Consider the following 15578-nt stretch of genomic DNA (forward strand, 5'->3'; position numbering starts at 1 on the left):
GCGGGCACCTGTAATCCCAGCTACTCAGAAGGCTGAGGCAGGAGAATCGCTGGAACCTGGAAGGCGGAGGTTGCAGTGAGCTGAGATCATGCCACTGCGGTCCTTCCTGGGTGATAGAGCGAGACTCCATCTCAAAAATAAATCAATAAGTAAATAATAAAAAAAATAAATAAATAAAAAAATAGCTACGCATGGTGGTGCACGCCTATAGGCCCAGATACTTGGGAGGCTGAGATGGGAGGATTGCTTAAGCCCTGGAGTTTGGGACTGTAGTAAGCTTTAATTAAGCCGCCACACTCCAGCCTGAGCAACAGAGTGAGACCTTGTCAGAAAAGGAAAGAAAAGAAAAAAGAGAGAAAGAGAAGGAAAGGAAGGAAAGAAAGGAAAGGAAAGAAAGAAAACAAAGAAAAGCAGAGGCCCAGAGGATGTATTGCAAGCATAACTGATGAACAGTGAGAAATATATTTCATCATACTATCAAACATATGGTGAAACAAGCTCTAGCCAGCACCTTCATATTATGGCATTGGCTTAGTTAGCACAGTGGTAGATATATCCCTGAAAGTAATTCTTAGGGTGGGAACAGCTGGTAATAACTTACTTATATGTGGAAGTAATTGCAAACCACATATACACTGTACTAAACTAAAACTAAATGTACCACCAACCTAGCTTCCCCTCGAATCTCAAAATGTTTGTAGCCATTCCAGCACGCATCCACATGAGAGGAAGTGTGATAGAAAGATAGAGTGGAAGGAGTCAGTGGCATTACTTGATTGAAGTTAAATATCTTACATTTGCAAATTTTACAAAATTGACTGTGTAAACACACTGATAGAAACTTAAGCTTCCTGAGCTGGGTGTGATGGCTCACACCTGTAATCCCAGCACTTTGAGAGGCCGAAGTGGGTGGATCACCTGACGTCAAGAGTTCAAGACCAGCCTGGCCAACATGGTGAAACCCCGTCTTTACTAAAAATACAAAAATTAGCTGGATATGGTGGTGGGTGCCTGTAATTCCAGCTACTCGGGAGGCTGAGATAGGTGAATCGCTTGAATCCGGGAGTCGGAGGTTGCAGTGAGCTGAGATCCTGCCATTGCACTCCAGCAGAGGCAACAAGAGCGAAACTCTGTCTCAAAAACAAAACAACGAAAAAAGAAACTTAAGCTTCCTTTGTTTTATGGTAAATCAGCCTGCTCATGACCCTGATGCTAACTTCCTTTCTGTAAATTCATGATGTGCTTTTTGTAGCGGTGCTCCTTAAGCATCTGTTAATAGATTAGAGCAGAATTCCCACATCTTTCTGAAGATCTTAGAGCATACTTGTAGTAAACAACAGCATCTGAGCTATAGGTGATAGGCAGTGTCAGAGTCAAATAAAATGTAGAGAAGTAGTTCAAAATAAAATGTTTTATTTGGGAAAACAGATTTGCAATTCAGAGCATATACACAGACCAGGGATATGTCCGAAGAACAAAGAAAATGTTGGGAGTTTTAATAGAAAAAGAAATATTATGTATTGTTTTGAAAGAAAACTCATTGGCCCTGTGGAAGTTGTCAGGCGTGGGCAAGCTGATTAGTGAGTGACAGTGGTAGGTAAAACAAGTCTTAACATTATGACAGTTCATTTCAGCAGCTACTAGGTAAACCTAGTCTTACGTTATAGCAGGTCTTTTAGTAACTGGCTTGTGAGATAATTCCTGGGTAGGTGCTTGTACCCACCAAGTGCTTTTCTTTTCCTCCCCTTGGTTTCTCAATTTTATTTGGGTATGACAAGATAACTCCAACTCATACAATCAGTTTTCACAGCAGGAATAAAGCAGCCAGGTAGGCAGCCAACTTTTAGCTCTCTGTTTTTGTTTGTTTTTTAAGAAGGTATCTTGGCCAGCTAGGCTGGCTTGCAGTGGTATGATCTTAGACTCACTGTAACTTTGAACTCCTGGGCTCATGCTGCCCTCAGCCTCCCAAGTATGTGAACTATAGGGACGTGCTACCCTGTCTGGTTTATTTATTTATATCTTAGTAAGAGTGGATCATATAAGAGAAAAAAGGTGCTGTTTTTGTTACTTCTATTGCATTTTGTTCTTAGGCAGTCTGAAAAGTTGAACTCACTTATTCAATTTCTAGATAACTTCAGATTCTTTCTTTTGGCTCCTTTCCTTACTTTAGTTTTCTCATTATTTTCCTTTTATTTATTTTTTTCCTTTTATTTATTTTATTTTTATTTTTAAAATTTTTATTTATTTTATTATTATTATTTTTAGAAGGAGTCTTGCTCTGTTGTCCAGGCTGGAGTGCAGTGACATCGTCTGGGCTCACTGCTCCCTCTGCCTCCCAGATTCAAGTGATTCTCCTCCCTCAGCCTCGTGAGTAGCTAGGATTACAGGCATATACCACCATGCCCAGCTAATTTTTTGTATTTTTAGTAGAGATGGGTTTTTGCACTATTGCCCAGGTTGGTCTTGAACTCTTGAGCTCAGGTGATTTGCCCACCTCGGCCTCCCAAAATGCTGGGATTACAGATGTGAGCCACCACCCCTGGCCTATTTTCTTTTTAAACAAAAGAAAACTTACATTTTTAAGATTAATATTTCAAGGTCATTTTTCTTTCCATGCCAATTATATAATTTGGAATAAAGAACTTACGGTTTAAAGGCTGTCAACTAACTGAGACCCTTTGTGTTACGGAGAAATGTTGCATTTTGAAAGAAACAGTTATTTTTTGTGAACTTCCTGTTCTCTGGCGGAGACAGACTTCCCAACAGAGTCTATTTGGGCTCGTTTGGCCTGCTGGGTCATTTTACACCCTCTGTCTGTAGCCATCAATTGGTTTATGCTTCTTGTGTAGACATGAGTGATCTGGGACAGTTACATGGCATCCTGTTTTGGATGACAAGAGGGAACCATGAAAATAAATCCATTAATTCCATAAATATTGAGTGAGCACTTGTTTGAGGTAAGTGCTATAATTAGTTTCTGGAAACATGAATATGAAGAAAACACAGTCCCTGCCATCAAGAAACTCACGATCTAATAAACAGATAAACACAGTAAACTCAGATAAATTAACACAATAAACTCAGGTAAACACAGATAAACTCAGATAAATCCTACTGAGAAAAGTGCAAAACATGTGGTCACTTACTTTGCTTGGTGGAGATCGGGAAAGCTTTACTGTAGTGGTAGCATTAAAGGTGAGACTTAAGTTATCCATGGGACTTTGCCAAAAAACAATAGGGAAGGCATTCTAGGCAGAAAAACTAACATGTTCCGAAATCTGTCTTTTAGGGAAAGTACTCAGAAAGTGGGGAATATGATATGGAGGAGCATGTGGTATATTCAGGGGAATGCCTGGAGACACAATGAGGCAATTCAGTCATGCCAGATTATAGCTAAGAAGGTTTGATTTTATTCTATAGGAAGTAACACAATGTGAAAGGCAGAGAAAAAATAAACTTGATGATTATTTTTGAAGATTTATTTGTAGATGATCTATTTATAACAGAACTAAAATTTGATCACATAAACATGGTAACCTGCATGATGCTTTTGGATTATAAATAAATTACTTCATGTTTTCAGATTATCTGCAATTATTACAGGATGAAATTAATTGACTGTAGCCTTTATAGATCTTACATACAAAACACCAGATTCTCTTGTCTTCCTTTAGGTTAGATGAGTAATTATAAGTATGGATTATTATAGTAACAAGAAACAAACTGGGTTGTTTTGAAAAAGCAGTAAGATTTTTTTTTAAAGCAAAAAAGCCTTACTCTATGACTTAATTCAAGTTCTATATTAGATTAAGTACTACTTACTGATGGATATGGTAAAATTATTCCTTAACTTAGACAAAGTAAAGGGTATGTTTTCTTTTAAACCAAAGGCAAAGACTTAGAAGGAGGAACAAATTACCAATCTCAGAATTTTAAAAACCAGCCCTCTTTTCTCCCAGGCCATACAGTGAATATGCAACATAGAAAATAAATAAAAGGACTTGGCACAGTGGCTTACAGCTGTAATCCCAGCACTTTGGGAGGCCAAGGTCAGGAGGTCAGGAGATCAAGACCATCCTGGCTAATATGGTGAAACCCCATCTCTACCAAAAATACAAAAAATTAGCTGGGCGTGGTGGCGGGCGCCTGTAGTCCCAGCGACTCGGGAGGCTGAGGCAGGAGAATGGCGTGAACCCAGGAGACGGAGCTTGCAGTGAGCCGAGATCGTGCCGTTACACTCCGGCCTGTGCGACAGAGTGAGACTCTGTCAAAAAAAAAAAAAAAAAAAGAAGAAGAAAAAAATAAAGAAAAGACATTAAAATATTTTTACTAAGTACTGTAAAAGGTTACTAATTATCAGTACCAGCACCTTTTCCCTAGTCATGAAACCTCCAAAGGTTATAAAATGAAAATGTTATTGCAGAGGTGGGGCCAAGGTGGTTGACTAGAAGCAGCTATAGTGTGTGGCTCTCATGGAGAGGTGGTTAATACAGCACCTTCAACTGAAGTATCGAAAAAGGTGAGTTAATATAGCATCTTCAACTGAAGTATCCAGGTATGCGCATTGGGACTAATCAAGGAAACAACTTAACCTATGGAGAACGAAGAAAAGCACGATAGGATGATGACTCACCCAAGAGCAACATGGAGCCAGGGGAACATCCCCCACCCAGGAAAGCAGTGAGTGAAGGTGCAACCCCAGGAAACATGTTTCTCCCATGGACCCTTGCAACACTTGGGTCAGGAGACTCCCTCGTGAACACACTCCACCAGGTCCTTCAGTCTGATACACAGGGCTGCACGGAGTCTTGACAGAGCAGCTGCTCAGGCACGCATGGAAGCCCAGGAGCTTTACATACTCTGGCTCCAGGCCTCCTGGCAAGGCAGGAGGTTAGACCTTTATCCACACTCCTAGGATAGGGGGCTGAACAGCAATGGTCTGTGGGCCCCATTTCTGTGGCATCTCACAGGATAAGACACACTGACTTGGAATTCCAGCCAACCACCAGAAACAGTGTCACACCTACCTGGGATGAAATGGGCCACCGCTGCTGCTATTGGGCAATTTGTGCAATTCAGCTGTTCCAGCCTGTGGGCTTCCAAGCTGACTGGGTGGAAGCGATACCCCAGCATGGCACAGCTGCTCTACAACAGTGTGGCCAGACTGCTTCTAAAAGCAGGTCTCTAATCCCATTCCTCCTGACTGGGTGAGACCTCCCAACCGGAGTCTCCAGCCACCCACTACAGGTGTGTTTGGGCTGGCAACAGGTCTATACCTCCCTAGGAGGGAGCTTCCAGTAGAAGGGGCAGGCTGCCGTCTTTGCTGTTTTGCAGTCTTCACTGGTGATGCTTCCAGGTACTGGAAAATCAGAGGCAATTGGGGCCTGGAGCAGACCCCCAGAAAACTGCAGTAGCCCTACAGAAAAGTGGCCAGACTGTTGAAAGAAAAAGCAAACACCTCATCCAAAGGTCAGCAGCCTCAAAGATTGAAGGTCGATAAGTCCACAAAGATGAGAAAAAAAAAAATCAGTGCAAGAAAATTGAAAACTCAAAAAGCCAGAGTACTGTCTTTCCTCCAGATGACCACATCACATCTCCAGCAAGAATCTGGAACTGGACTGAGGCTGAGATGGCTGAAATGGCAGAAGTAGAATTCAGAATATGGATAAAAGTAAATTTCTCTGAGCTAAAGGAGCATGTTGTAACCCAATGCAAGGAAGCTAAAGGTCATGGTAAAACATTGCAGGAGCTGACAGACAAAATAACCAGTATAGAGAAGAACATAACCAAACCAATAGAGCTGAAAAATACAGTACAGGAACTTCATAATGCAATCACAAGTTTTAATAGCAGAATAGACCAAGCAGAAGAAAGAATCTCAGAGCTTGAAGAGTGTCTTTCTGAAATAAGACAGGCAGACAAGAATAGAGAAAAAAGAATGAAGAGGAATGAACAAAACCTCTGAGAAATATGGGATTACACAAAGAGACTGAATCTACTACTGATTGGTGTGCCTGAAAGATATGGGGAAAATGGAACCAATTTGGAAAAGATATTCTAGGATATCATCCATGAGAACTTCCCTAACCTTGCTAGATGGGCCAACATTCAAATTCAGAAAATGCAGAGAACCCAGGTAAGATACTCCATGAGAATATCATCCCTGAGCACATAATCATCTTCTCCAAGGTCAAAATGAAAGAAAAAGTATCAAGGGCAGCTAGAGAGAAAGGCCAGGTCACCTACAAAGGGAAGCCTATCAGACTTTCAGTGGAAAGCCAAATAGCAGACCTCTCAGTGGAAACCCAACAAGTCAGAAGAGATTGAGGCCCAATATTCGTTATTCTTTTTTTTTTTTTTTTAAGATGGAGTCTCGCTCTGTCACCCAGGCTGGAGTGCAGTGGCGCGATCTCGGCTCACCGCAAGCTCCGCCTCCCGGGTTCACGCCATTCTCCTGCCTCAGCCTCCTGAGTAGCTGGGACTACAGGTGCCTGCCACCATGCCTGGCTAATTCTTTTGTATTTTTAGTAGAGACAGGGTTTCACCATGTTAGCCAAGATGGTCTCAATCTCCTGACCTCATGATCCGCCCACCTCGGCTTCCCAAAGTGCTGAGATTACAGGCGTGAGCCACCATGCCCGGCCTTGTTATTCCTAAAGAAAAGAAATTCCAACCCAGAATTTCATATCTGGCTAAACTAACCGTCATAAGCAAAGGAGAAATAAGATCCTTTTTAGACAAGCTAATGCTGAAGGAATTCGTTACCACCATACCTGCCTTACAAGAGCACTAAATATGGAAAGGAAAGATTGTTACTCCTGCTACAAAACACACTGAAGTACACAGACCAGTGATGCTATAAAGCAACCACATAAAAATTCCGCAAAACAACCAGCTGACATCATGATGACAGGATCAAATCCAAACATATCAACACTAACTTTAAATGTAAATGGGCTCAATGTCCCAATTAAGGACACAGAGTGGCAAACTGGATAAAGAACCAAGATCTATTGGTATGCTGTCATCAAGAGACCCATCTCACATGCAGTGACACACATAGGCTCAAAATAAAGGGATGGAGAAAAATCTACCAAGCAAATGGAAAACAGAAAAAAGCAGAGGTTGCAATCCTAACTTCTGACAAAGAGACTCTAAACCAATAAAGATCAAAGAAGACAAAGAAAGGCATTATATAGTGGTGAAGGATTCAATTCAACAAGAAGAACTAACTATCCTAAATATATATGCATTCAACACAGGAGCACCCAGATTCTTAAAGAAAGTTCTTAGAGACCTACAAAGAGACTTAAACTCCCACAGAATAATAGTGGGAGACTTTAACACCCCACTGACGATATTAGACAGATCATCAAGTCAGAAAATTAACAAAGATATTCAGGACCTGAACTCAGCCCTAGATCAAATGGACCTGATATATATCTACAAATATCTCCGCCCAAAAACAACAGAATATACATTCTTCTCATCGCCACATGGCACTTACTCTAAAATTGATCACATAATCAGAAGTAAAACACTCCTTAGCAAATGCAGAAGAACTAAAATCATAACAAACACTCTCTTGGACCACAGTGCAATCAAAATTAGAACTCAAGACTAAGAAATTTACTCAAAAGCATACAATTACATGGAAATCAAATAACCTGCTCCTGAATGACTTTTGGGTAAATAATGAAATTAAGACAGAAATCAAGAAGTTCTTTGAAACTAGAGAGATACAATATATCAGAATCTCTGAGACACAGATAAGGCAGTGTTAAGAGGGAAATGTATTGAACTAAATGCCCAAATTAGAAATTAGATCTCAAGTTATAATAACAACCTAACATCACACATAAAAGAATGAGAGAACTAAGAGCAAACAAATCCAAAAGCTAGCAAGAGAGAAGAAATAACCAAAAGTAAAGATAAACTGAAGGAGATAGAAATACAAAAACAATTCAAGAGAACAATGAATCCAGGAGCTGATTTTCTGAAAAAATTGTAAAATAGACCACTAGCTAGACTAATAAAGAAGAAAAGAGAGAAGATTCAAATAAACACAATCAGAAATGATAAAGTGGATATTACCACTGACCCCACAGAAATACAAACAACCATCAGAGAATATTATAAACACCTCTATGCACATAAACTAGAAAATCTAGAAGAAATGGATAAATTCCTGGACACATACAACCTTCCAAGTCTGAACCAGGAAGAAACTGAATCCCTGAATAAACCAATAACAAGTTCTAAAATTGAGGCAATAATAAATATCCTACAAACCAAAAAAGCCCAGGACTAGATGAATTCATAGCTGAATTCTACCAGATGTACAAAGAAGAGCTAGTACCATTACTACTGAAACTATTCCAAAAAATTGAAAAGGAGGTACCCCTCCCTAACTCATTCTATGAAGCCAGTATCATCCTGATACCAAAACCTGGCAGAGACATAGCAAAAAAAGAAAACTTCAAGCTAATATCCTTGATGAACCTCAATGCAAAATTCCTCAACAAAATACTGGCAAACCGAATCTAGCAGCATATCAAAAAACTTATCTACCACAATCAAATAGGCTTCATCCCCAGGATGCAAGGTTGGCTTCACATATGCAAATCAATAAATGTGATTCATCACATAAACAGAACTAAAGACAAAAACCACATGATTATCTCAATAGATGGAGAAAAGGCTTTCAATCGAATTCAACATTCATTCATGTTAAATACTCTCAATAAACTATGTATTGAAGAAACATACCTCAAAATAATTAGAGCCATATATGACAAGTCCACAGCCAACATCATACTGAATGGGCAAACGTTGGAAACATTCCTCTTGAAAACTGGCACAAGACAATGATGCCCTTTCTCACCACTGCTATTCAACATAGTATTGGAACTTCTGGCCAGGGCAGTCAGGCAAGAGAGATAAATAAAGGGCATACAAATAGGAATAGAGGAAGTCAGACTATCCCTGTTAGCAGATGACATGATCCTATATCTAGAAAACCCCATTGTCTCAGCCCAAAAACTTCTTAAGTCGATAAGCAACTTCAGCAAAGTCTCAGGATGCAAAATCAATGTGTAAAAATCGCTGGCAATCATGTATACACCAACAATAGGCAGACTGACAGCCAAATCACAAATAAACTCCCATTCACAATTGCCACAAAAAGAATAAAATACCTGGAAATACAGCTAACTAGGGAAGTGAAAGATCTCTACAAGGAGAACTACAAACCACTGTGCAAAGAAATCAGAGATGACACAAATAAAAAATATTTCATGCTCATACACAGCAAGAATCAATATTATTAAAATGACCATACTGCCCAAAGCAATTTATAGATTCAATGCTATTCCTATTAAACTATCACTGACATTCTTCACAGAACTATAAAAAAACTATTTTAAAATTCATATGAAACCAAAAAGAGCCTGAATACCCAAGGCAATCCTAAGTAAAAAGAACAAAGCTGGAGGCATCATGCTAGCCAACTTCAAACTATACAAGGCTACAGTAACCAGAACATCGTGGTACTGGTACAAGAACAGACACATAGATCAATGGAACAGAACAGAGAACCCAGAAATAAGTCTACACACCACCAACTATCTGATCTTTGACAAACCTGACAAAAACAAGCAATAAGGAAAGGATTCTCTATTCAGAAAATGGTGCTGGGATAACTGGCTAAGTCATATGCAGAAGGTTGAAACTAGACCCCTTCCTTTATACCAAAATTAACTCAAGATGGATTGAAGACTTAAATGTAAAACCCAAAACTATAAAAACTCTGGAGGACAGCATCACTCAGGCAGTATCATTCAGGACATAGGCATGGACAAATATTTCATGATGGAGATGCCAAAGCAATTGCAACAAAAGCAAAAATGGACAAATGTGAGCTAATTAAAGAGTTTGTGCACAGCAACTATCAACAGAGTAAACAGACAACCTGCAGAACTGGAGAAAATTTTTGCAAACTATGCATCTGACAAAGGTCTAATATCCAGCATCTATAAGGAACTTAAATTTACAAGAAAAAAACCAAACAGCCCCGTTAAAAAGTAAACAAAGGATATAAACAGACACTTCTCAAAAGAAGACACACATGCAGCCAACCATCATATGAAAAAAAGCTCAGCATTGCTGATCATTAGAGAAAGGCAAATCAAAACTACAATGAGAGACTACCTCACACCAGTCATAATGACTATTATTAAAAAGTCAAAAAATAACAGATGCTGGTGAGGTCGTGGAGAAAAAGGAATGCTTATACTATTGTTGGGACTGTAAATTAGTTCAACCATCGTGGAAGACAGCGTGGCAATTCCTCAAAGACCTAAAGACAGAAATACCATTTGACCCAGGAATCCCATTACTGGGTATATACTAAAAGGAATATAAATTGTTCTATTATAAAGGTAAATGCATGTGTATGTTCATTGCAGCACTATTCACAATAGCACAGACATGCAATCAACCTAAATGCTCATCAATGGTAGACTGGATAAAGAAAATGTGGTACATAAACACAATGAAATACTATGAAGCCATAAAAAAGAACAAGATCATGTCCTTTGCAGCAACATGGATGAAGCTGGAGGCCATTACCCTTAGCAAACTAATGCAGGAACAGAAAACCAAATACCATATGTTCTCACTTATAAGTTGGTGCTAAATGGTGAGAACATATGGACACATAGAGGGGAACAACACACACTGGGGCCTACTTGAGGGTGGAGAGTGAGAGGAAGGAGAGGATAGGAAAAATAATTTAGGGTAATAGGCTTAATATCTGGGTGATAAAATAATCTGCACAACAAACCCCCATGACACATGTTTACTTAGGTAACAAACCTGCACAGGTACCCCTGAACTTAAAAGTTTTTTTAAAAGTTTGAAAAAGAAAATGTTACTGCTTTTCTCTTATTAAAAGAAGATGAATACCATCCTGGCCAACATGGTGAAACCCTGTCTCTACTAAAAATACAAAAATTAGTAGAGACATGGTGGCACATGCCTGTGGTCCCAGCTACTTGGGAGGCTGAGGGAGGAGAATCCTTTGAACCCAGGAGGCGGAGGCTGCAGTGAGCAGAGAGTGAGCAGAGATCCCGTCACTGCACTCCAGCCTGGGCAACAGAGTGAGACTCCAACTCAAAAAAAAAAAAAAAAAAAAACCAAAGATGAATAAATATTCATACTGAACTTCACATTACTCTAAACCTGTCGAAGTAAACTTGCAAGAATTATAGCTGTCATCCTCTACCATCAATCTTAGTAGGTATAAAAGTATTTGTCTAAATCATATTGACTGAGTGCTTATTCTGTGCATACTCAGTGCTATTGAGGGTTCTGTAAAGTACACTCAAAAGAAAAATTAATAGTACAAGATACTAGAAAACTTGTCAAAAGATGTCTGTGATTATGTACCAATGATGGGGTCAAACATAGGTGCTGGGATCTACAAGAGAATTCCCAAGGATGGGTATTAATACTGTTTTATATAATGAATATATTTTATGTAAATGATATTATAAGGTATATGTCATTCTGTAATTTTTTTGAAGAGATTGTTCCATATTAGTGCATAAAAAAATCTGTCATTCTAAAGTTTCATGCTACTTTTTGGTATGTATATACCATAGTCTATTTAGCTGTTCTTCCATGTTGGTTGACATTTAGGTAGTTTTTAATATGTAAATGGTTTTTAAAAGGGTCTGGAGCATCCAAAGGGTTGAAGTAAACTTTAGCTTTGTTATGTTTAACTTTTTTTAAATAAGGAGGATATATTAATATTCTATTTGTGTAATTAAAACTTAAATATTTTGGCTGGGCACGGTGGCTCACGCCTGTAATCGCAGCACTTTGGGAGGCTGAGATGGGTGGATCATTTGAGTTCAGGAGTACAAGGCCACCCTGGCCAACATGGTGAAACCCCGTCTCTACTAAAAATACAAAAAAAAAAAAACAACAAAAAACAAAACTGGGCGTGGCGACGCGTGCCTCTAACCCCAGCTACTGGGGAGACTGCGGCAGAAGAATCGATTAAACACAGGAAATGAAGGTTGCAGTGAGCCGAGATCATGCCACTGCGCTCCAACCTGGGAGACAAAGTGAGACTCCATCTCAAAAATAAAATAAGGCTGGGCGCGGTGACTCACGCCTGTAATCCCAGCACTTTGGGAGGCCGAGGTGGGCGGATCAGGAAGTCAGGAGATCGAGACCATGGTGAAACCCTGTCTCTAAAAATACAAAAAAAATTGGAGGGGCGCAGTGGCTGGCGCCTGTAGTCCCAACTACTCGGGAGGCTGAGGCAGGAGAATGGCGTGAACCCAGGAGGCGGAGCTTGCAGTGAGCAGAGATTGCGCTACTGCACTCCAGCCTGGGTGACAGAGCGAGACTCGGTCTCAAAATAAAATAAAATAAAATAAAACTTAAATATTTTAATAACGCTTATTTTGGGCAACCATTTAACACTGGCCCCCACTCCCACCATCCTTACAGCATACTAGTCTACCCCTGATATGTACAGCCAATCAATCAGCTTGGATAGGTATCTTAGTTTTCCACTGGGCTATTATCCATTGGGAACGAAGCTTTCCTTAAATCCCAGTCTGTTTGACTGAAGCTTTGTTTCCTTTGGTTCCTTTCTGTTAACTTCTATTGCCTTCAGTAAATAGAAGGTAATGTGTATTTTATTTGTTAATGTGGTTGCTTAGTTTTCTAAACAGTAACTTTTGATTTAATGCTGTTATGTGGTTATCTCAGCTTGACCTTTCTATGTCATCTTTTTGATTCGAAAAAATTAAAGTAGCTGTTGTTTTATACATTTTAGTTTTCAAAACAAATTTCATCTTGGATGGTTTTCATTTAGAAAAATTTGGCCTGTACATTTTTATTTTATTTTATTTTATTTTATTTTATTGTATGAACTTTAATTGGTGTCATTCTATATTTAATAACACACTAAGGAAAGAACACAACCAACATTATAAAATCTAAATAGTAATACAGTTACAATTAAATATTTTGGGCCAATCTCTTTTCACACCGGACTTTCAAAGTCATTTATTTTCCTATTAAGTAAAGATATGAAGAAACTAAAAGTAGTTATTTCAAACAAATTAAGCACACATAAATGTTTCTGGGCTTGTCTGAGATTTTTTTCAGAAAAAAAGTTAAAGGCTATTGTAATTTTTGTTAAAAAGAAATAACAGCTAGTTCCTTTCATCTCAACTTCACTTCAGTAAGTTGAAGATAGTTCACAAAAGCCGGAATGTTTTTCCAAGTGCAAGATAAAATTATTGGTTTCTATAAATACAATATTGGAATAATAACATTTTTAAATCCTCTTCAGAGTACAGTAGTCCTCCTTATCTACAGTTTCACTTTCTGTGGTTTCCGTTACCCAAGGTCAGCCATGGTCAGAAAATATTAACTAGAAAAATCCCAAATAATTCATGTTTTAAATTGTGTACCGTTCTGAGTAGTGTGACGAAATGTGATGCCCTTCTGCCCTTTGTCCAGCATATCCATGCTGTATCCACTACCTGCCTGTTGGTCACTTAGTAGCCATCTGGGCTGAAAAACAGACTATTGTGTATTGTAGTACTTGTGCTCAGCTAACCCTTATTTTACTTAATAATGGCCCTAAAGTGCAAGAGTGGTAGTGCTGGTATATTGTTATAATGGTTCTATTTTTATTATTAGTTATTGTTGTTAATCTCTTACTGTACCTAATTTATAAATTAAACTTTGTCATAGGTATGTATGTATGTATAGGAAAAAATATAGTATACATAAAGGGTTCGGTACTATTTGCAGTTTCAAGCATCCACTGGGGGTCTTGGAACATATCCCCTTTGGATAAGGGGACTACTTTACTTTTAAAAACTTTACCACAACAAATATTTATATATAAGGCAGAAGTTCAGCAGAAAATTTTAAAACTAAGTGCTTCATCTTCTCTTTGCTGTCTTAGGAGTTGTTTTGGAAATGCTCAGGTCACCACATAGGGATAGGAAGTCAATCCATAGTAATCCCTACAGTTTACCCCAGAGCTTTGCTTTCAGATATGCTCTTTAAAAACTGCACTTGGCTGGGTGCAGTGGCTCACGCCTGTAATCCCAGCACTTTGGGAGGCCAAGGTGGGCAGATCACCTGAAGTTGAGAGTTCGAGACCAATCTGACCAACATGGAGAAACCCCGTTTCTACTAAAAATACAAAATTATCCGGCCATGGTGGCACATGCCTGTAATCCTAGCTACTCAGGAGGCAGGAGAATTGTTTGAACCCGGGAGGTGGAGGTTGCAGTGAGCCGAGATCGCACCATTGCACTCCAGCCTGGGCAACAAAAGCAAAACTCCATCTCAAAACAAACAAAAACTGCACTTAGTATTTTTTTCCTAATAAGAGCGTATTGTGAAAGACTTTTGAGACTTGAAAAACATTCCTTCCAGTTTTTGATTGTGGGAGTTTCCAGGGAATGTGTTTATAACTTTTAATTTTTTGGCAGGATACATTTTCTTCCTTACCTTCTCACTGCTGTGTTATAGACAAGGTAAGAAGCAGGTAGAAAGAAGGAGGGCACATGCAATAATGAACCTAAGTGAAATAACATGGTAATTGAAATCTAAAAGGCAGGGAGGGTTCGATCTTTGGGCTCACCTATAATTTGTGCACCATAAATGTAGAAGGAAGTCAGCAGGGACTTTCTAATGACAGTGCTGTCTATAACAGTATCATCAAGCAAGACATTGGCATAAATCATTGGCACTTTGCAAAGTGTCACTTCTGTCAACCTTCTAGTGATGTGATCTTTCGTCTTTCAAATCCATAGACTGGCATTTGGATCAGCTAAGCATCTTACATCCTGTCTCGCATATTAAAGCTCTTTTAGCCAATATTGTAATAGTGAAATAATGCATGTCCTAAAATATTTTTAAGCAAGTGACCTAATAACTAAGCTTTGGTCTCAGTATGGCTTGTAGTTTCCTGTTTGCAAATGCAGATGCAGCTGTTATTCATTTTTGGAAGTTCCTCAGGGGAAAAAATAGATTATGAAGCATTGGTGATTTTATATCATTTCAGAGGACTTCTATTAATAAGGCTTTTAAGTTCAAAGGCAGTTTTACTTTGGGTTTAAGTTTAATTCAGGAAATAAACTGCTTGTTAAAGTGATTGATTTGCAGTCGGATGAATTGTATAAAAACAGAAATAATGACATCGATAAAAAAATTACATTTGGCTAGGTGAAATAAAATTAATCCACATCTGTACGTAACAAGATGGAAAACCTGTATGCTTCACTCTAATTTAATTTGAATGAATGCTTGCATTCAGCAGGATTGGTATTTCAATCTATGTAGCTGAAGTCCTATAGAATTTGAATTGTTTATTGGTTCTGAAGTTAAACTGAAAAATATCTTGAAAGGCATAAACCTGGTTCATATCTCCTTGTTAAGTTTCATCATCATTTTTCTCTGCTAACTTTACATTCAGAGTACAGTATTTTGAGAAGACTAAATTTGGAATAACAGCTGTAATACCAGATCAGCCT

The sequence above is a fragment of the Macaca fascicularis genome, chromosome 3 (genome assembly GCF_037993035.2).
Source record: "Macaca fascicularis isolate 582-1 chromosome 3, T2T-MFA8v1.1".
In the NCBI taxonomy this organism is placed as follows: Eukaryota; Metazoa; Chordata; class Mammalia; order Primates; family Cercopithecidae; genus Macaca; species Macaca fascicularis.